The following is a 23,086-nucleotide window of genomic DNA, read 5'->3' on the forward strand; positions in this document are numbered from 1 at the left end:
GCTTCTTTTGCTTGTTGAAACTTGTATTTATCTTCTTAATCTCTCATTGTATTTCACCATAAAGATGGATAGGCATTCTTGCCTTAAGGCTTCTTATCAGGAAGCTTACACCTTTCATTACACCCATGATCTGCTAAAGACCTCACATTTACTTGTCGTAGGCATCATACAAAATCCAATTCTTCTAACTCAGCTCTTTCTCAACTATCTCTCTTTCCAACCTTCTTTCCGGATGTAGGTATCGTCTTATTTCGAATGAAATAGAATTTCAGAATTTGAATTCTTATAAGTGAGCTCTACCACATGATCTAGAGTAAGAAAAATGAGTGACAATCCTAAATGCCCTGTAGCCTCCTGCTTATAAGTGTGGTGCACGACACACCTATAAACAAGACTCTACTAGACACGACTTGTAGACTCCCTAGGACAGAACTGCTCTGATACCACTTTTGTCACGACCCAAACTAATGGGACGCAATGGGTACCCGGTACCTTACTCAACCGAGTACCAACATAACGTATCTTTCTTATTACATCATCATATACATGTGGCATACGGGCCTAATAGGCCAACATAATCATTTATAAACTCAAAACATAGGCCGACAAGGCCGTACAATATTTCACATACACGATATATGTCTACAAGCCTCTAAGAGCACATAAATGTCATAAAGGTTGGGATAGAGTCCCGCAATGCTAAATAATATACGTCTATACCATACTAACCAAACAAGAAACTCCGAAGCAAATGGAGCGCACCAAATTCTTCCACTGAGCTGATAGCCTACTTGGAGGGCTCTCGACCTATCTATTGGGACCTGCGGGCATGAAATGCAGCGTCCCCAGGCAAAAAGAACGTTAGTATGAAAAATATACCGAGTATGTAAGGCACATAAATAAGTACATAACAGACATAAAGGAAATATAGAGTAAATGACTCCACCTGTAAGTCTGAATAATTTTATAAATCATGAAATAATTATAGTATCATGCATATGCGTATGAATGTCATGTCATGCATAGGTACATGTTTCATAGCATCATCAGTCTCTGATGGCATCCCATCATATCATATCGGCCACTATGGGCAAAATCATCAGCGTATACCAGTTGATCAGGTGGTGATGCATATATAATGCCATAACCTTTCCCATATCCCATATACATATATATACATATACATATACATATACATATACATATACATATATATACATATACATATACATATATATATATATATATACACATATATAATGCCACCTGGTCATGGGTCAATGTACATGAATGCAATGCATGTGAAGCACGTTAATAAAATCTCTCGGAATGTGATAAGCCATTTTGCGTTTGAGTAATATCATAAACTAAACTCTTTTCAACTTTCGTATTTTTTTGAGACCCATGAACAGATGATAAAATATTATGACACATGAAAATTCAAGAACATAGATATCTCTAATACTTCTATGAATAGAGTCATTTATGGAATTTGTGCATTTGCACGTTTCATTTGGATCGTATAGATCATGCCAAAAGAAAGAAGGGATAAACTTAACATACCTGAGTCGATTCTCTTAACAATCCCTCTAACACACGTTAACTGCGAAAAAACACGTGACGGCAAGATCGGAGTAGAGAAAAATCCGTATAAAATTTTGTTGTAGCAAATAACGTTGCTATCGTCTACTCTTGCATGAATTTTGTGGCTTCTTGTTGCTTGTCTTGGACATACGTTTGGTTATGTTTGCTGAAGAAATCACGTTTCTATATATTCCTTGTAAAGAATTCCCATGAATTGAATAATTCACATGAAATCTTTCTTTTATAAATCCATTCGTTACTTTGTAGATAAATAAATCTTTGATGATCTCATATGAATTATTTAATGAAGTGTTTAAAAAAAATAGTAAGCTTTTAAGGATAAAGATGTTCCAAGATAAAGAGGTCTTTGAAAAATGGTGGGTTCCACCCTTCTTAGTAAGCTTAAGTCCAAAGACTTGAGTTTCAAAATGATTTCTCTAGTTTCAAATGCATTCTTTAAGTGTCTTGTTTGGTAGGCCCCATTTATAATTAATGCTTATCAAGACTTCTTGCTCACAAAGTATGACACCAACGTAGCACACATATTAGTCATAGTTTAGTTTAGTTGTCATGGTCCCACGTGGACAAGACAATTCCTACACTTACCCACTTAAATTAATAAATAACCAATTATCTCAAATTAGTTAAAATACTAATCACTTTTAACACACTTTACTATCATGGCCATGTGGTACCTTGTATGGTACTAGTTCATAAATATCGGGTATTTTAGCTCGGGCCGTATTTTACCTTAAGATGTCAAACTTTGACGAAACTCATTTTCTTCCACTCGATCACCCTCTCTCCTTCACGAATTTACTTATCGCTCGTTTGAAATAGCATAATACTTGTAATCTCAAAATAATCTCACTCCAGAACTTTCATCAATTTACTTATACCGTACTTTCACGTACGAAAATATTGGGTGTAACATGACCAACTTGAATTTGCTGCTCTAAAGTGTGGACGGCGAGAGCGTGAGTCCCTCCCACGGTCTGTGAAATAACGGGTGCGACCGGAATCAACCCCGCTTGAGCCAATGTACCAAACATGTTCAAGAACAGTGCTAAAATCTCCTGAAGTCCGGGGGCAACAGCAGGCGCCTCCGGTACCTTCCCCCAACTAGAGCTACTGGCGGCTCCTCAACTGCTGCTCTGGTAGGTGCTTTAGTTGCGGCGCGCACTCCTCGTCGGCCTCTGCCTCTACCTCTGCCTCTACCGGCACCTGCTCCGAGAGCAGCGCCATCGATAACTGCATCTCATGTCCTCACCATCTCTAAGAGAATGGAAATGATAAAAGTTCAAACTTTGAGATCAATAATCTCGCACGATAGGAATGAAGGTAGTGACATTGTCCTAAGAGTTCCGTAGCTTCTCGAAGATAAGTACATACGTCTCCGTATCAATCCACAAGACTCTACTAAACTCGCTTATGACTCGTAGCACCTATGAACCTAGAGCTCTGATACCAACTTGTCACGACCCAATTTTCCCTCTGTTGGGTATCGTGATTGCACCTAGTCTTAGGGACTAGGTAAGCCTAACATTTACTGAATAACAACAAATATAAAGAAAATCTAACCGTCTCGATATAGAAATCTTTACAAAATTTATAATTTCCCAAATCCGGTAGTATAAGTCATAAGCTCTACAGAGTTTACTACAACTTCTAAATACAACTGTTTGGAAATAAGTAAAACAATATGAACATAAAAATAAGAAGGTGACTCCGAAGCCTGTGAACACAGCAACATGTTTATCTTGAGTCTCTACAACAACGGTCAGCACAACTACTAACAAGAAAAACCTGGATCTGTACAAAAATGTATAGAAGTATAGTATGAGCACACCACAGGGGTGCCCAGTAAGTATCATGTCTAACCTCGGTGGAGTAGTGACGAGGAACAGTCAAGACACCTACTAATCAAATAAATTGAACAAGTATAAGTATAGGAACAACGGTGCATAATTTCTATATGGAAACTATGCAATATGACTAACGATACAGTAATTACAATAAGAAAGGCAAAGCAACAACTACCAGCGGAATACCATAATAATGACACAGAAGAGTAAGCGGAAACACTACCTAAATCCGAAACCACAGATACATCAAGGACAAATAATAAGTCATCAACTACGACAGCTTTCACATATGATTTTAGTCAACAACCTTCATAAGGTACCGAACCTCAGATAAATTACCTGAACCCTAACACTTGGCATCACATGCCCTCATCACACCTCATAATCATACTGACAACTCACATGCAAAATAGAGCCACTCTCACATTGGAGTCAAGTAAACAAGGGTGTGCATATTCAACAATATCAAGAAAACCTCTTATCTGATAAGTGTGCTTAGCCACGTGTATGCTTGTGCAAGTGTCCTAACATAGTTCATACCAGCTAGTAAGCATAAGGAAAAGAATGGACAACACATAGAATATTTGCAGAACAAGGGGATCTCCCGGAATACCGTTCCGTAGTCCCAAAGTAAATATGTAGGGGGATCTCCCAGAATACCGTTCCATAGTCCAAAAGTAAATATGCAGAACAGGGGGATCTCCCGGAATACCATTCCGTAGTCAAAAAGTAAATATGCAACGGATCTCCTGGAATATCGTTCCGTAATCCCAAAGTAAATATGCAGAACAGGGGGATCTCCCAGAGTACCGTTCCGTAATCCCATTTGCAGGGGGATGTCCCAGAAAACCGTTCTATAGTCCCAATGTAAATATGCAGCATAACCAACAGAGATAATGGTTGAAAAAAACCTCGTGCATCACCATAACAAGTAAAACAACAACAATGACAATAATACAAAGTACGACAAGTAAATCAACTCAAGAACTTTAAATCACAAAGAAATGGTAGAACCCATTCACAATGAATAACCACAGATAAGAATGCTAAGTGTAAAGAGAACCGCTTAACAAGGGAAAACTAAAATATAGCAACGATCCCACAATATACAATTCAACAACAAGGAAGCTAACACGGGTCAAATAATTCCAATTAATGCTATGTCAACTGAAATATAGAATATCTAACTTCTTTTAAGGTTGAGTAATTACGAAGGTTATTCAACAATTCAATTAAGGATAAACGGCAGAAAGATAATCGCAACCTCAATTAAGACTAAACCATTATAGGATGAGATAATAATAATTTTAGATAAAGATAGGCAGTTATGCAAGGATAGCATGACAATAGGAGAGTTAAAAATCTTCAATTAAGTCAAATAAGAGTCAAATAGGCAATAGAGTGAATCATGAAGCAATTAATTCCAATTAAGCATATAGAGATGAACTAGTAAATAGAAAACTCAGTCATATAAAGAATAATTTCATACTAAGTGAATATAAGGACCTAAGAACCCTAAAGGCCAGCTTTTCACAAATAAGTCCGAGCACACACTCGTCACCTTGCGTACACGAACTACAATCAACATAGAAGACTCAAATCATAAGGGAAAATCCACCACACAATGTTAGGCAAGATAGTTACCTCAAAGAAGACAAACCGATACTTTAAAATGAACTTCTCGGGTGAAAAGACCTCCGGACGGCTCAAATCTAACCAAAATAATTTCAAGGAACAAATAAAACTAATAAGAAACTATTCTGGATCATAAAGTCTCAATCTTAAACAAAATCCAAAAATCGGTCCAAGAGTCGACCGCCGGGCCCGCACCTTGGAACCCGCCAAATTTTACAAAACCTGAACACTCATTCCGATATGAGTTCAACCATACAAAAATTATTAAATTCCAATACCATTTCATCCCTCAAATCAGGATTTTTCATTTTGAAAACTTTCTTCAAAAACCAAAATTTTCCTCAACTCAAAACACAAATTAAATGATAAAAATGAAGATAAAATCATGGAATATATTAAATACTAGGTGAAGAACACTTATCCAATCGATTTGCTTGAAAAACCCACAAAGAATCGCTCAAAACCGAGCTCTACAAGGCAAAATATGATTAAAAAATGGCCTAACCCTCGATTTAGAAGATATATATTCTACCCAGGTTTTTATGCGTCGCGCATGCGGAGAAAAGATCGCATTCACGAAGAAGAAAAATGAAAGTTGCCCAATTGTGCTTCGCGAACGCAATAACACGTTCGCAAATGCGACAACACGTTCGCAAATGCGAACAAGAAAAGTCTGATGGCCCAATGACTACTCTTTGCGAACACATGAAGTCGTACGCAAACGCGAAGTGTGGCATGGCATAACTACGCGAATGCGTGAGATGAATGCGAATGCGATGAAGGAAAAGATAGATCTTTGTGAACGCGAGAGAATCTATGTGAACACGAAGAAGAAATTTGGGGTGGTCAGTAAAAGCACTTCGTGAACGCGAAAGGCACTTCGCGACCGCGAAGAAGGACACCAGAAGACAGAATCAACAGTTCAAAAATAGGAAGAATTGACCCATAGCCCACCCGGAACACACCCGAGGCCCCCGAAATCCCGTCTAAACCCAGAAACAAGTTCTATAACCTAACAAGGACTCGCTCAGGGTCTTAAATCATATCAAACAACACCGAAAATGCAAATCGCGCCATGAATCGAACTATGCACTTCTAGATCTTTTAACTTCGAAAACTTGTGCCGAAACCAATCAAACCAACCCAGAATAATGCTAAATTTTGTAGACAAGTCCCAAATGACATAACGGAGTTGTTCTAACTTCTGGAATCGCATTCTGACCCCGATATCACAAAATTCAACTATGGTTCAAACTTCTCCATTTTCCAAACTTCAACTTTTCTAACTTTCACCGAATTGCCTCAAATTACTCTACGGCCCTACAAATCCAAATTTGGATGCATGCCTAAGTCCAAAATCACCATACGAAGCTGCTGACATCATCCAAAACTCATTCTGGAGCTATTTACACAAAATTCACATTCCGGTCAAATTCTCACTGCTTAAGCTTCCAAAACTAGATTCATTCTTCCAATTCGACTATGAATCATCCGGTAACTGAATTCAACCATGCACACAAGTCGATACACATAATATGAAGCTATTCAAGACCTTACACCACCAAACAAAGCTTAAATTCTCAAAATGACTGGCCAAATCGTTACATCTGTGCTCCTCCCCCGGCCTGAGTTGTGGTAGGAGCAAGTGGGATCAACCCTGCCTGAGCTAAAGTGCTGAACATGCTTAGAAACTGGGCGAGCGTTTCTTGGAGTGCTCGTGTAGTAACAGGCTTCTCAGGTGTCTGCCCTCCAACTAGAGCTAATGGTGGCTCCTCTGTAGCATCTCGTGTAGGTGCTCTGGCTGCACCGCGTGGATGTCCTCGGCCTCTACCCCGGCCCCGACTTCTACCCCGGCCCCAGCCCCGGCCTATCGCAGCTCTAGTAGGGGGCACGAGTGTCCGGTCATCTGATCTAGCTGTACGTGTCCTCATCATCTGTGAGAGAATAGAAAGATAGAAATTTAGAATTATAAAGTGAAAGATTTCGTACGATAAGGAATCAAAGAAGTGAAGATTTTTCCTAATAGTTCCATAGCCTCCCGAAGATAAGTATAGACATCTCTATACCGATCCGAGAGACTCTACTAAATCTGCTTGTGACTCATAACACCTATGAAACTAAAGCTCTGATACCAACTTGTCACGACCCAAATTTCCCTTCATAGGATGTCGTGATGACACCTAGTCTCTAAAACTAGGTAATCCTAAACAACATACGGAAATAGTAAATAAGCGCTTAGAATTTCAAAACTCCAATAATATCGTAAAAGAAACTGTAAACCTAATATGTACAATTCCCAAAACCTGGTGAAATATAAGTCACAAGCTCTAGATATAGTGCCGAACAATCCTATACATCAATGTCTATAAAAAATGTAAAGAAACAAGGAAGAACAGGGTAGAAGGGGACTCCAAGGCCTGCAGACGCGGGTAGGTGTACCTTGAAGTCTCCAAATAAAGCAACTCGGCGCGCTAATATCGGGACTGATAAGATGTACCTGGATCTATACAAAATATTTGCAGAAGCGCAGTATGAGTACACCACAACGATACCTAGTAAGTTCCAAGCCTAACCTCAGTAGAGTAGTGACGAGGTTAGGTCAAGGTCCTACTGGGGATAATAATAAATAAGACAGAAGACATAATGATATAATGATAATGACAAAGGAAGTGAAACAGTAAAGAATTTACGGAAAGTTAACAAAACGGAGTCAAGGCAGTCAATACAACATGAAAGGAAGACAAAGATTTTACATGTTAAGGAAAACAACAACCAAACAAATACAGTAAATAGAGAAAAAATCAACATGGGTACTCCCGAGGTACCACCTTGTAGCCCCAAATCATAAAAGTATATCACAGTCTTTCCTAATATCATCGCGGGAGCTTTTACATTTAGTTTTAAAAATTATTTTTCACGAAATAACCCCCCGTGTTTTAGCCCACCTTATCACACTGCATGGCTTCTAGTAGTTCCTCTACTTGCCACCCGTATCAAGCCCACCTTATCTCACAACATGCATTTCAACACCTAGACCTTATACCAATGTATCTGTATCAATAATAACAATAGCACAGTATAAACCTCGTGCAAATAGTTACAACAGCACGGCAGAAACCTCGTGCAAACAACCAAACAATCCTCTCAACAATAACACAAATGCAAAAACATAACAACTCAATAAAATGTTGTTTCACAACTTACACTTTGCCTCAATAAAAACCAGGGCCTTTGCAACTCAACACCAAGCTCAACAGCAATATATTTCAAGGATAGCAAATTTCAAGTAAGGAATCCCACAGTTAAATAATGAATATGGAATTAAGAAAGCAAGTAATTCAACTAAACAGGTAGTACAAGTTGCAAATAAGAGATAAAACAAGTAGACATGTAAAATTAGACTAAACATAGTGACTATAACATACTAAAGTAACTAAATTAAAGCATGAAAAGGAAACTACGTAGCTAAAATCGGAATCTCAACATTTAGCCCGTGTACGCACTCGGCACCTTGCGTACACGGCCTCCAGATATCACAATTATCACAACAATACCAAATCCTAAGGGGAATTTCTCCCCCACAAGGTTAGATGTCATTTACCTCAAACCACACTAAATCAATCAACTAGAAGGCCTTTCCCTCGATTTTTCAACTCTGAACGACTCGAATATAGACAAAACAATTATATACTATAAATATAACTATAGGAAACTAATTTAAATAATGAAATTATGATTTTGGCAAAGAATTGAAAAATCTCTCAAAAAAGCCACCCCGGGTCCGCATCTCGGAACCCGACCAAAATTATAAAAACAGAACATCCATTCGATATCGAGTCCAACCATATAAGAATTATTTAAATACGACCTCATTTCGCCTTTCAAAACTCAAAAATTTAGTCTAAGAACTTCTACACTTTTGCTTACATGATGAAATCAAAGATAGACTAGTGGAATTTAATCAAAATCAAGTTAAGAACTCTTACCCTAACAATCCCTCAGAAAATCCCTCAAAATTTCGTGTGAAATTGAGCTCTCTAAGTCTAAATTGTGAATTATGAAATAAACCCTCGATTTTGAAACTTAAGTTTGCTGCCCAGTTATTTACACATCGCGATCGAGTTGCAAGACAATTTCTGCCCAACTCAACTTAACTCTCCACGATCGCGTAAAAGTACTCGCGAACGCGGATACATACACTACCTCAACATCGTGTTCGCATAACAGGCTACGCGATAGCGTAGCACAACTGCCTCATCCCCAGCTTCGCCAATTCTTCTTCGCGAACGTGCACTCCACCACTCGTTTGCGATTAACTGTAAGCCAAACCACTACAATTGCATCCCCCTCTCTGCGAATGCGTAGAGTAAAAACTATCAGTCCATAAAAATACCTTCACGATCGTGGACCAAACCACACGAACGCATAGAAGGAAACCAGACCTGAGAAAAACTAGAACTTCAGCCATTACTCCAAATCAAATTTCATTCTGATAACCATCCGAAATCCACCCGAGGCCTCCGGGACCTCAACCTAATATACCAACAAGTCCTAAAACACGATATGAACTTAGTAGAGGCCTCAAATCACATCAAACAACATCAAAAACACGAATCGCACCCCAATTCAAGCCTAAGGAACTTATAGACTTTTAACTTTTACATTCGATGACGAACCCTATCAAATCAAGTCCAGTTGACCTCAAATTTTGCACACAAGTCATAATTGATAGTACATACCTATTCAAACTTCCGAAATTGGGATCCGACCCCAGTATCAATAAAGTTCATTTCCGGTCAAACTTCCTAAAATTCCACCAATCTTCAACTTTCGCCAAAACACACCGAAACGATCTACGGACCTCCAAATTATAACTGGACATGCTCCTAAGACCAAAATTACCATATGGAGCTATTGGAACCGACAAAACTCCATTTTGGAGTCATCTTTATACAAGTCAAACTACAGTCAACTCCTACGACTTAAACTTTCAACTTCGGAAATATGTGTCCCATTTTACTCCGAAACTCACCCGAATCTAAAACCAAACACCCCGACGAGTCACGTAACCACAATATAACATAGAAGAAGCATAATTTAGGGAATCGGGGCTAAAAATACTCAAAACGACTGGCCAAGTCGTTACATTTTCTCTTTCGAACAGTTGTATTATTTCATATTTTGTTTGTAGACTTCTAGTTGCTCGTGCACTCGTGACTTCGAATTTCTGGGAGTAGATATTATCACGTGGTTTATATTAGCACTGTGTTAGACTTGGTATTTATTTCTCGTTGTGTACCATTATATTGTTCTAAACTATTAAATTTGGTTAATTATTTATTTTACAAAGGGGTACCTAGCAAGTAGATGTTAGATGCCATCACGATCCCGAGGTTGGGATTACTGGCTGTGACAATTCTTCTTCCGTTTGTGCTATATATGAAAGTTTAATTTTTTTTATTAAGATTATACATAAGAAGTTTAATTATATCTTTATATATTTTATAGATATTTAATTATTTTAAATTGAAATTCAAAGGTTAAACATACAAGTTCTTTTAATATATATCATAAATCTACTAATAATTGTATAATTATTATTTTTGTATTATTTTCAATAAGAAATTAGATTAAATTATTATTCCTTTTTTAATTAATATGAAAGTTTAATTGATTTTATTAAGATTACTACATAAGAAGTTAAATTCTATCTCTATATATTTTATTTATTTCTTAAAATTATTATTTATGTTTTAGTCTTTACTTTTATCTTATCCATATAGCATATATCATGACCATATTAATTATTATTCAACAACTTTCTCATCTCAAAAACTAAATTAGTTTTATTATTTTATATACCTCTACATTGAAGTTATATATATAGTTTTCTTAAAAATATATAAATATTTAATTATTTTAAATTCAAATTCAAAAATAGTAACTAATTATTAACTAACCTAACTAATTTGGTCCTAAAATTTGATACTTGTTGAATTTTTATTGCAACAGTTGGCATCATCAAAATGATTTTGTCACGACCCAGATTTTTCACCCTCGGGAGTCATGATGACGCCTACTAATAAAAGCTAGGAAAGACAATAGTTTGAACAAATTATCTTTTCTCATTTTTAATCCTTTAACAAGTGTGAAACAAAAGCTTATAAACAACGAAGTTTTAAACAAGCGGAAGAAACAATAAAACCATCAGAATATTTATACAATAGAACGTCTTAAATAAAAACTACCCAGAACTGGTGTCACAACTCCACAAACGGTCTAGAATTACTACAAACAAGGTCTGAAAGATAAATAATACACTGTTTCTGAAATATGTAAAGGAAACAGGAGGGAGGGATAGATGGAGACGCCAGAGCCTGCGGGCGCCTGCAGGACTACCTCACAATATCCGACTAGACTGAAGGCAGCCACCCAAGCTAAGGTCTGAATGCTTGCTGCTCTGTGATCTGTACACAGTGCAGAGTGTAGTATCAGCACAACCGACCCCATGTGCTGGTAAGTATCTAGCCTAACCCTGGCAAAGAACTGACGCGGTTAGGACCAGACTACCAAATAAACCTGTGCAGTTATATCATATACAGCGGAAAATGAAACAGAAATATACAATTAAGGATGGGAGGGGGACATGCAGCGGGGGAATATCATTTACCAACAGTAACACAGGAGAAAAGCATAATTAACAATTTAAAATCTGCGGCAGAAAGAATAAGGAAACCGTAACCAGTCAATAATCACTTTTATCATTTATTGTTGTGGCGCACAACCCAATCCAAATCATAAAAATACTATTGCAGTGTGTAACCCGATCCATATCATTTATCACTGTTGCAGCGTGCAACCCGATCCAATTATAATGTTGTTGCGGCGTGCAACCCGATCCAAATATAATATTGTTGCGGCGTGCAACCTGATCCAAATATAATATTGTTGCAGTGTGCAACTTGATCCCAATATACAATTCAGCAACAATCACCAAAGAATCCCAGCAAGGGAACAATAAGGAAACAACACTATAGCTTCACAATCGACAGTATAAGTAAATTCATCCCGGCAAGGGAATCAACTATAACCAAACTTGTTCTAATATTTAGCTTCACAAAAGAAACCTCAACCAGCACTAATACTCAACCGTAAGCAATTTCCACGAGAATAATCATAATTCTTACCCAACACAGAGAATCAACAACTTAGGCATTCGCAGTACTTATTAAGAACACAAAGATTTCAATTTAAGACTCACGGGCATGCTTGACACCAATGTATAGATACTCGTCACCATGCCTATACGTCGTACTCAACAAATAACACATAGAATATAGGACACGACTCCTAATCTCTCAAGCTAAGGTTAGACCAAACACTTACCTCAAACTTCCACGACCAACTCAAGCCTCAAATACCACTTTTCCTTTAGAATTCGCCTCCAAATAACTCGTATCTAGTCCAAATTGATTTAACAACATCAATAAATGCTAAAGAATTCATACCCAATGCTTGATTATAGGTTTTCTATCATTTTTCTCAAAAAGTCAAAAATCGACCCAGGGCCCGCTTGGTCAAAACACAAGGTTAGGACCAAAACCCGATCACTCATTCATCCACGAGCCCGAATATGTAATTAGCTTTGGAATCCAACCCAAAATGAGGTCTAAATTTCAATTATTAAAAAAGCCCTAACTCTACCCAAATCCCTAATTTTCTACCCTTAAGAACATGATTTAGGCCTAGAAATCTAATGGGAGTTAATGAAAATTGAAGAAAATGACTTTAAGAATACATACCTATGGTTTTGTGGTGAAATCCCTCTTCAAAAATCGCCCAAGTTTGAGTTTAAGTGAAAGAGTTATGAAAATTTTGATGAATCGCGTTTCTGCTGCTGTTTTAAAACACTGGGCAAAAATAGGCTATGCGATCGCGACAAAGCCTATGCGATCGCATAGGTTTCCCCTCCCATTCCCTTCGCGTTCGCATCACAAGGGATGCGTTCGCATATAGTTAAAACTACCCAGCCCCAGACCCATTCCTACTCTATGCGTTCGCGACTGACCCGGTGCATTCGGGTAGAGTAAATTCCCAAAGCTCCGTGTTCGCACCCAGGTCTATGCATACGCTTAGTGCAAACCCGCCCCCTCCCCATTTGTGCTGTGCATTCATGTGGGTTACCACGCGTTCACATAAAGTAAAAACTCAGACACCAACAACAGCAGAAATACCAGATTTCTAAGTCCAAAAACACTCTGACGGTTATCCGAAGCTTACCCTAGCCCTCGGGGCTCCAAACCAAACATGTACACTACCTCAAAAACACCCTACGGACTTACTCGTGTGATCAAATTGCCAAAATAACATCAACAACTATTAATTTAGTATCAAAATCATGAAATCACTTAAGAACCTCAAATTTTCCAATTTTCTCAAATGCGGTCCGATTCACGTCATTTCAAGTCCGTTTCTTACCAAATTTCACATACACAACTTAAATCACATATAAAACCTGTGTCGAACTCCAGAACCAGAATACGGGCCCTATACCATCAAATTTTAAACATATTTCATTTCCAAAAACTCATAAATATTCCAGAAAACAATTTTCTTTAAAAATTCATTTCTCGGGCTTGGACCTCGGAATTTGATTCTGGGCATACGCCCACATCCCATATTTTCCTACGGACCCTCCGAGACCCTCAAATTACGGGTCTAGGTCTGTTTACCCAAAATGTTGACTTTGAGTCAACTTAAATTCATTTTAAAGGCAATCATTTTTCAAAGATATTCACATAATGGCTTTGCGGCTACGCGCCCGGACTGCACACGCAAATCAAGGTGATACTAAAAGAGGTTTTTAAAGCCTCAGAACATAGAATTTATTTCTAAAACAAGTTCATCATATTGCCCACCTCTAAAACAACTGTTCTTCCTCAAACGGACATAAGAAGAAAGTACCTGAGTTGGGGAAAAGATGGGGATAACAGTTCCGTATATCAGACTCGGACTCCAAGGTCGATGAATCAGCATGCTGACCTCTCCACTGAACACGAAAAGAAGGAAAACTCTTTGATCTCAACTGACGAACCTGCCGGTCTAGAATAGCTCTCGGCTCCTCCTTATAGGACAAGTCCTTGTCTAACTGAACAGTGTTGAAATCTAATATGTGGGATGGATCGTCGTGATACTTACGAAGCATGGACACATGAAACACTGGATGCACGGCTGATAAGCTTGGCAGAAATTCAAGTCTGTAAGCCACCTTTTCCACTCTATCAAGAATCTCAAACGGGCCAATGAACCTAGGGCTAAGCTTTCCCTTCTTTCCAAATCTCATCACGCCCTTCATAGGCGACACCCGAAGCAATACCCACTCGCCAACCATGAATGCCAAATCACGAACCTTATGGTCGGCATAACTCTTTTGCCTAGACTGAGCTGTACGGAGCCTATCCTGAATAATCCTGACCTTGTCCAAGGCATCCTACACTAGATCCGTACCCAACAATCGATCCTCTCTCGGCTCAAACCATCCAACCGGCAACCGACATCGCCTACCATACAAAGCCTCATAAGGGGCCATCTGGATACTCAACTGGTAGCTGTTGTTGTAGGCAAACTCTACTAAGGGCAAAACCTGATCCAACGAGCCTCCAAATTCAATGACACAAGCTCGGAGCATATCCTTCAAGATCTGAATAGTCCGTTCGGACTGCCCGTCCGTCTGAGGATGAAACGCTGTGCTTAACTCAACCTGTGTGTCCAACTCCCGCTGAACTACTCTCCAGAAATATGAGTTAAACTACGTACCTCGATCTAAAATGATAGACACGGGCACACCATGAAGACGAACAATCTCCTAGATATAGATCTTAGTTAACATCTCGAAAGAATAAAAGACTGCCACAAGAATGAAATGTGCTGACTTGGTCAGCCTATCAACAATAACCCACACTACATCGAACTTCCTCTGAGTCTGTGGGAGTCCAACAACGAAGTCCATAGTGATACGCTCCCACTTCCACTCAGGAATCTCAATCTTCTGGAATAAACCACTGGGCCTCTGATGCTCATACTTAACTTGCTGACTGTTCAAACACCGAGCCACATATACAACAATGTCCTTCTTCATTCTCCTCCACCAATAATGCTTATGCAAATCCTGATACATCTTACCGGCGCCCGAATGAATAGAGTACTGGGAACTATGGGCCTCCTCTAAAATCAACTCTCGTAGACCATCCACATTAGGCACACAAACTCAACCCTGCAATCTCAAAACGCCATCATCTCCTAAGGTATTCTGCTTGGCACCTCCGTGTTGCACCGTGTCTCTAAAGATATACAAATGAGGATCATCATACCGTTGATCTCGAATACGCTTCAATAAAGAGTGACTGTGCATGCTAGCACACGGCTAGGCTCAAAAATATCAAACCTCATGAACTGATTGGCCAAAGCCTGAACATCCAAAGTAAGCGGTCTCTCACCGACCGGAATATAAGCAAGACTACCCATATTGGCTAACTTCCTACTCAAAGCATTAGCCACCACATTGATCTTTCTCGGATGATATAAGATGATGATATCATAGTCTTTCAACAGCTCCAACCACCTTCTCTGCCTCAAATTTAGCTCCTTATGCTTGAACAAGTACTGCAGACTCTTCTGATCCGTGAACACCTCACATGCCACGCCATACAGATAATGCTTCAAAATCTTCAATGCGTGAACAATGGCTGCTAACTCCAAATCATGAACCGAATAGTTCTTCTCATGAATTTTCAATTGCGGAGAAACATAGGCAATGACCTTGCCATCCTACATCAACACCGCACCAAATCCAATACAAGATGTATCAGAATAAACTGTATATGGCCCGGAACCTGTGGGCAAAACCAACACTGGTGTCATAGTTAAAACTGTCTTGAGCTTCGAAAAGCTCGCCTTACACTCGTCCGAACATCTGAACTGGGCACCCTTTTTGGTCAACCTGGTCATCAGGGCTGCAATAGACGAAAACCCCTCCACAAACCGACGATAGTAGCCTGCCAAACCCAAGAAACTCCGGATCTCTATAGCTGATGCGGGTCTGGCCCAGTTCTTGACTGCCTCTATCTTCTTTGGATCAACATGAATACCCTCTGCTGATACAACATGACCCAAGAATGCAACTAAACTCAACCAGAACTCACACTTCGCAAACTTAGCATACAACTAACTATCCCTCAAAATCTGAAGAACCACTATTAGATGCTACTCATGCTCCTCTCGACTGCGGGAGTTAATCAAGATATCATCAATGAAGACTATCACAAATGAATCCAAGTAAGGCCTGAACACTCGGTTCATCAAATCCATAAAAGCTGTTGGGTATTTGTAAACCCGAATGACATTACCAAGAACTCAGAATGCCCGTACCGAGTGCAGAAAGCTATCTTAGGGACATCGGATGTCCTAATCCTCAACTGATGGTAGCTAGATCTCAAGTCAATCTTCGAAATACCTTGGCACCCTGAAGCTGATCAAACAAATCATCAATCCTCGGCAATGGATACTTATTCTTAATTGTAACCTTGTTCAACTATCGGTAATCTATGCACATTCTCATCGATCTGTCCTTCTTCTTAACAAACAACACCGGTGCACCCCAAGTGGAAACACTAGGTCTAATGAAACCTTTTTCAAGCAAGTCTTGCAACTGCTCCTTCAACTCTTTCAACTCAGGCGGGGCCATATGATACAGCATAATAGAAATGGGCTGAGTGCCTAGACCCAAATCAATACAAAAGTCAATATCCCTGTCGGGTGGCATACCCGGCAGGTCTGAAGGAAATACCTCTGGAAACTCACGAACAATAAGCACAGAATCAATAGAAGGAACCTCGGCACTAGAATTATAAACATATGCCAAATAGGCCAAACACCCCTTCTCGACCATACGTCGAGCCTTCATATATAAGATGTCACTATGGGTAGAATCACCAGGAGTCCCTTTCCACTCTAAATTAGGTACACCCGGCAAGGCTAAGGTCACAGTCTTGGCATGATAGTCCCAGATAGCATGGTAAGGCGATAAACAGTCCATCCCCAATATGACATCAAAATCAACCATGTCCTGAAGTAACAAATCTACATGAGTCTCAAGATCCCCAATCACAACTTTACACAAACGATGGACTCGATCTACCACAATAGAATCACCCACCGGTGTAGACACATATACATGAGCACTCAAAGGATCGCTAGGCATGACCAGATACGGTACAAAATAAGATGACACATAGGAGTATGTAGACCCTGGATCAAATAGAACTGAAGGATCTCTACTACAAACCAGAACAGTACCTGTGATAACTGCATCAGAAGCCTCAGCCTCAGGCCTGGCTGGAAGAGCATAACATTGGGGCTGAGCACCTCCACCCTAAACTACATCTCTGGGACGGCCTACTGTTGGCTGGCCTCCACCTCTAGCTGCCTGACCTATACCTCTAATACCTCTACCTCCACCTCTAGCACCTCTACCCCCACCCCTAGCTAGCAGAGCAGGCTGTGGAACACCTGGCACCTGAACCATAGCACGGGAACCCTGATGCTGCGACTGAACACCCACCAATCTGGGACAAGCCCTCTAGATATGACCATACTCACCACACTCAAAGCTTCCACCTGAGTGCTGCGGCTGAGGAAACTGAGACTGACCCTGGCGACCCAAATGACTACCCCGAAAACTCTGGAGCAGTGGTTTACTAATAGGAGCTGGTGGTGCACTGTAGGATTGCTGATCATCATACTGCATATGAGAACCACGACCACTTGAAGCGACATGAGAAACCTGAAGTGCTGACTGAAAATTCCTAGGAGGATGGCCTCTACCATACGAATTCCTACTTCCAGGCGAGGCACCACTGAATTTGCCTGAATGACGAGGCCTCTTGTCAGACCCTTGACCAACCCCCTGCCACAGAACCATCTCAAATCTCCTGGCCACATTGGCCGCCTCCTGAAAAGAAATCTCACTCCCCGCCTCCTTAGCCTTCTGAAGTCAAATAGGCTGAATGAGTCCCTCAATGTACCTCCTCACTCTCTCTCTCATCGGTAGACATATCTGCTCTATCACCGCTCTGAGCTACCACACTCGGCTGAACTGCTCCAACTGGTTGAGCTACTGGAGTCTGAAACTGGGGAGCCATTTGCTTCGGAGTGCGAGTAGCAGGAGTTTGGGCTCCTCCTCCAGCCTGAGAGATGGATGGTGCTACAGAAAGTAATCCTGCCCGAGTGACACTCTCCATATGGCCCACTAGACGGACCACAGCATTCTGGAGTATTGGGGTAGCAATGAACCCCTCTGGGACATGAGCTTGGCCCACCGGAACTGCCTGGGTCGGAACCTCATCATCAAAGTCAACCTGAGGCTCCGCTGTTGATGCTGCTGCTCTAGGCTGAGCTCTGCCCCTACCTCGGCCTCTAATACGGCCTCGGCCTCGCCCTCTACCCCTCGTGGGAGCAGCTGTTGGGGGCTCGGGATGCTGATCGGTGGATGAGGAAGCGCGTGTTCTCTCCATCTGCGAAAGAATAGAGTAGACATTCAATTAGCATTGAGAAACAAAACCGCACGATAAGCAAGGATAAATGTGAAGTTTTTTCGTAACTCTGTAGCCTATGGGAATAAATACAGACGTCTCCGTACTGATCCCTCAGATTCTACTAAGCTTGTCTGTGAGTTGTGAGACTCATGTAACCTAGAGCTCTGATACCAACTTGTCACGACCCAGATTTCCCACCATCGGGAGTCGTGATGACACCTACTAATGAAAGCTAGGCAAGCCAACTGTTTGAACAAATTATCTTTTTCCCATTTTTAATCCTTTAACAAGTATGGAACAAAAGCTTATAAAAAGGGAAGTTGTAAACAAGTGGAAGAATCAATAAAACAATCAAAATATTTATCCAATACAATGTCTTAAACAAAATCTACCCAAAACTGGTGTCACAACTCCACAGATGGTCTAGAATTACTACAAACAAGGTCTGAAAGATAAATAATACACTATTTCTGAAATATGTAAAGGAAACAAGAGGGAGGGATAGAGGGAGACGTCAGGGCTTGAGGACGCCTGTAGGACTACCTCAGAATCTCCGAGTGGACTGAAGGCAACCACCCAAGCTAAGGTCCGAAAGTTGCTGATCCGGGATATGCACATAGTGCAGAGTGTAGTATCAGCACAACCGACCCCACGTGCTAGTAAGTGTCTAGCCAAACTCCGATGAGGTAGTGACGAGGCTAGGACTAGACTACCAAATAAACCTGTGTAGTTATATAATATACAGAAAATAAAACAGAAATATACAATTAAGGATGGGAGGGGGACATGCAGCAGAAGAGTATCATTTGCCAACAGTAACGCAGGAGAAAAGCGTAAAGAACAATTTAATATCTGCGGCAGAAAGAATAAGGAAACTGTAACCAGTCAATAACCACTTTTATCATTAATTGTTGCGGCGCGCAACCCGATCCAAATCATAAAAATACTGTTGCGGCATGCAACCCGATCCATATCATTTATCACTATTGCGGCGTGCAACCCGATCTAATCATAATATTGTTATGGCATGCAACCCGATCCAAATATAATATTGTTGCGGCGTGCAACCCGATCGCAATATACAATTCAACACCAATCACCAAAGAGTCCCAGCAAGGGAACAATAAGGAAACAACACTATTCCGGCAAGAAAATCGACAGTATAAGTAAATACGTCCCAGCAAGGGAATCAGTTATAACCAAACTTGTTCTAACATTTATCTTCACAAAAGAAACCTCAACCAACACCAATGCTCAACTGTAAGCTATTTCCACGAGAATAATCATAATTCTTGCCCAACACAGAGAATCAACAACTTAGGCATTTGTAGTACTTATTAAGAACACAATGATTTCAATATAAGACTCACGGGCATGCTTGACACCAACGTATAGATACTCGTCACCATGCCTATACATCATACTCAACAAATAGCACATAGCAAATAGGATACGACTCCTAATCCCTCATGCTAAGGTTAGACCAAACACTTACCTCTAACTTCCACGGCCAACTCAAGCCTCAAATACCGCTTTTCCTTTAGAATTTGCCTCCAAATAACTCGTATCTAGTCCAAATTGAATTAAAAACATTAATAAATGCTAAAGAATTCATACACAATGCTTGATTATATGTTTTATATCATTTTCCCCAAAAAGTAAAAAATCGACCCCGGGTTCGCTTGGTCAAAATACGAGGTTCGGACCAAAACCCAATCACTCATTCACCCACGAGCCCGAATATGTAATTAGTTTCGAAATCCGACCCCAAACGAGGTCTAAATTTCAATTATTCAAAAAGCCATATCTCTACCCAAATCATTAATTTTCTACCCTTAAGAACATGATTTAGGCCTAGAAATCTAATGGAAGAAAATGAGTTTAAGAATACATACCTATGATTTTGTGGTGAAATCCCTCTTCAAAAATCGACCAAGTTCGAGTTTAAGTGAAAGAGTTACGAATTTTTTTAAGAATCCCGTTTCTTCTACTGTTTTAAAAGACTGGGCAAAAATAGGCTATGCGATCGCAACAAAGCCTATGAGATCGCATAGGTTTCCCCTCCCCTGCCCTTCGCGTTCGTATCACAAGGGATGCGTTCGCATAGAGTTAAAACTACCCAGCCCCAGCCCCATTCCTACTTTATACGTTCGCGACTGACCCGGTGCTTTCGCGGAGAGTAAATTCTTAAAGCTTCACGTTCACACCCAGGTCTATGCGTCAGCATAGTGCAAACCTGCCCCCTCCCCATTTGTGTTGTGCGTTCGCATGGGTTACCACGCGTTCACAAAGAGTAAAAACTCAGACACCAGCAACAACAGAAATACCAGATTTCTAAGTCCAAAAACACTCCGACGCCTATTCGAAACTCACCCGAGCCCTCAGGGCTCCAACCCAAACATGTATACTACCTCAAAAATACCCTACGGACTTATTCGTGCGATCAAATCGTCAAAATAACATCAACAATTACGAATTTAGCATCAAAATCATGAAATCACTTAAGAACCTCAAATTTTCCAATTTTCTCAAATACGGTCCGATTCACGTTATTTCAAGTCCGTTTCTTACCAAATTTCACATACACAACTTAAATCACATATAAGACCTGTACCGGGCTCCAGAACCAGAATACGGGTCGAATACCATCAACTTTTAAACACATTTCATTTCCAAAAACTCATAAATTTTCCCGAAAATAATTTTCTTTAAAAATTTATTTCTCGGGCTTGTACATCGAAATTCGATTCCGAGCACACGTCCACGTCCTATATTTTCCTACGGACCCTCCGGGACCGTCAAATCACGGGTCCGTGTCCGTTTACCCAAAATGTTGACCGAGTCAACTTAAATTCATTTTAAAGGCAAAAATTCATCATTTTTCACAGATTTTCACATAATGGCTTTCTGGATACACGCCCGGACTGCGCACGCAAATCGAGGTGATACTGAAAGAGGTTTTTAAAGCCTCGGAACACAGAATTTATTTCTAAAACAAGTAATGACCTTTTGGGTCATCACAGATTTGCTTCTCATATTCTATATAGATATAATATAGATAGATAAGTCATAAATCTATTAATAATTGTAATTGTTATTATTTTTAATAAGAAATTAAATTGAATACTTCATCCCGTTATTATTTAATATGAAAGTTTAATTTTTTTAAGATTAATACATAAGTTATATCTCTATATATTTTATTTATTTCTTGAAATTATTGTTTATGTTTTTATCTTATCCATATAGCATATAGCATGATCATATGAATTATTATTGTCCTAAAATTTGACACTTGCTGATTTTTTATTGTGACACTTGACATCATCACATTAATTTGCTTCTCTTATTCTATATAGACGGATATATTTGATAAATGGTTAATAGTATTTTTTGTCCCTCAAATATTGGTAAATTCTAATTTTGGTATTTATGATATTTGACTAAGTTTATTTAAATTCTTATCATAGACGTGTTGGTGTGTTTGTCAATTCACTTCCAGCTGCTGTAGTCTTCAATTACCCACATGTGGTATTTCCACGGATGCGTCCCAAATCCCGCCACGTCAAGACAAAAAAGATCTATGCATGCTGTAAATTCACTAATTGCAGCTTTGGTCCCATATAATTCCCAATGTATGTGGCTTCGCAGTTTTTAGACAAATTAAAGTGAAGGGACTCTAATAATTAAGAGCTTTATAACGTGCCTTAGATGGGAGATGTTGGCTTTGAGTTAGAAGTTCGAGTCAATAAGTGAAAATTCACGATTGATCATATGGAGTGGAATTTTTTTATTTTTTATTTTAAAAGAAAAGGAAATGAGTATATTTACGATAGGCTCATTTTAGAATCAACTTACATGCCATAATGTAATGACAGTTCTGTCCTCATTGAACGTGAATTCACTAGACGAAGGAAAGGACAATTAAGTCCGTTAAATGAACAAAACTTTCACTCCTGATGAAGCAGAATTAAGTGCATTAAAGCAATTTTTCCAATAGATTTGTAAGACTCAGGGTTTCTTCAATTTCTGTGTGGCATTCAAGTGTTTTAATTAGCACACTTTGGCGATGACGTGGTCAAGATTAGACGCTAATTGAGGGATAATTATCTCTTAAGAACTGCTAATTAAGAAACAGTATGGATAATAAGGAATCTTGAATCTACTGCACTATATAATACACGTGATTACATGTGAATGAATATAATTGATGAATATATTTGATTTGGTTTGGAGTTCAAAAGGAAGACTTTTAAATTTTGTGGACAAAAATAAGTCATAGACATTTGTGTGACTATAAATTATCCCATTAAGGATATAATTAAAAGTTTAAAATTAAATTATGTTTAAATAGAACATAAAACTTACTAAAAGCTTTTTAAAGTTCTATTCAAATATGACACCGCCCAC

The sequence above is a fragment of the Nicotiana sylvestris genome, chromosome 6, assembly GCF_000393655.2.
Source record: "Nicotiana sylvestris chromosome 6, ASM39365v2, whole genome shotgun sequence".
In the NCBI taxonomy this organism is placed as follows: Eukaryota; Viridiplantae; Streptophyta; class Magnoliopsida; order Solanales; family Solanaceae; genus Nicotiana; species Nicotiana sylvestris.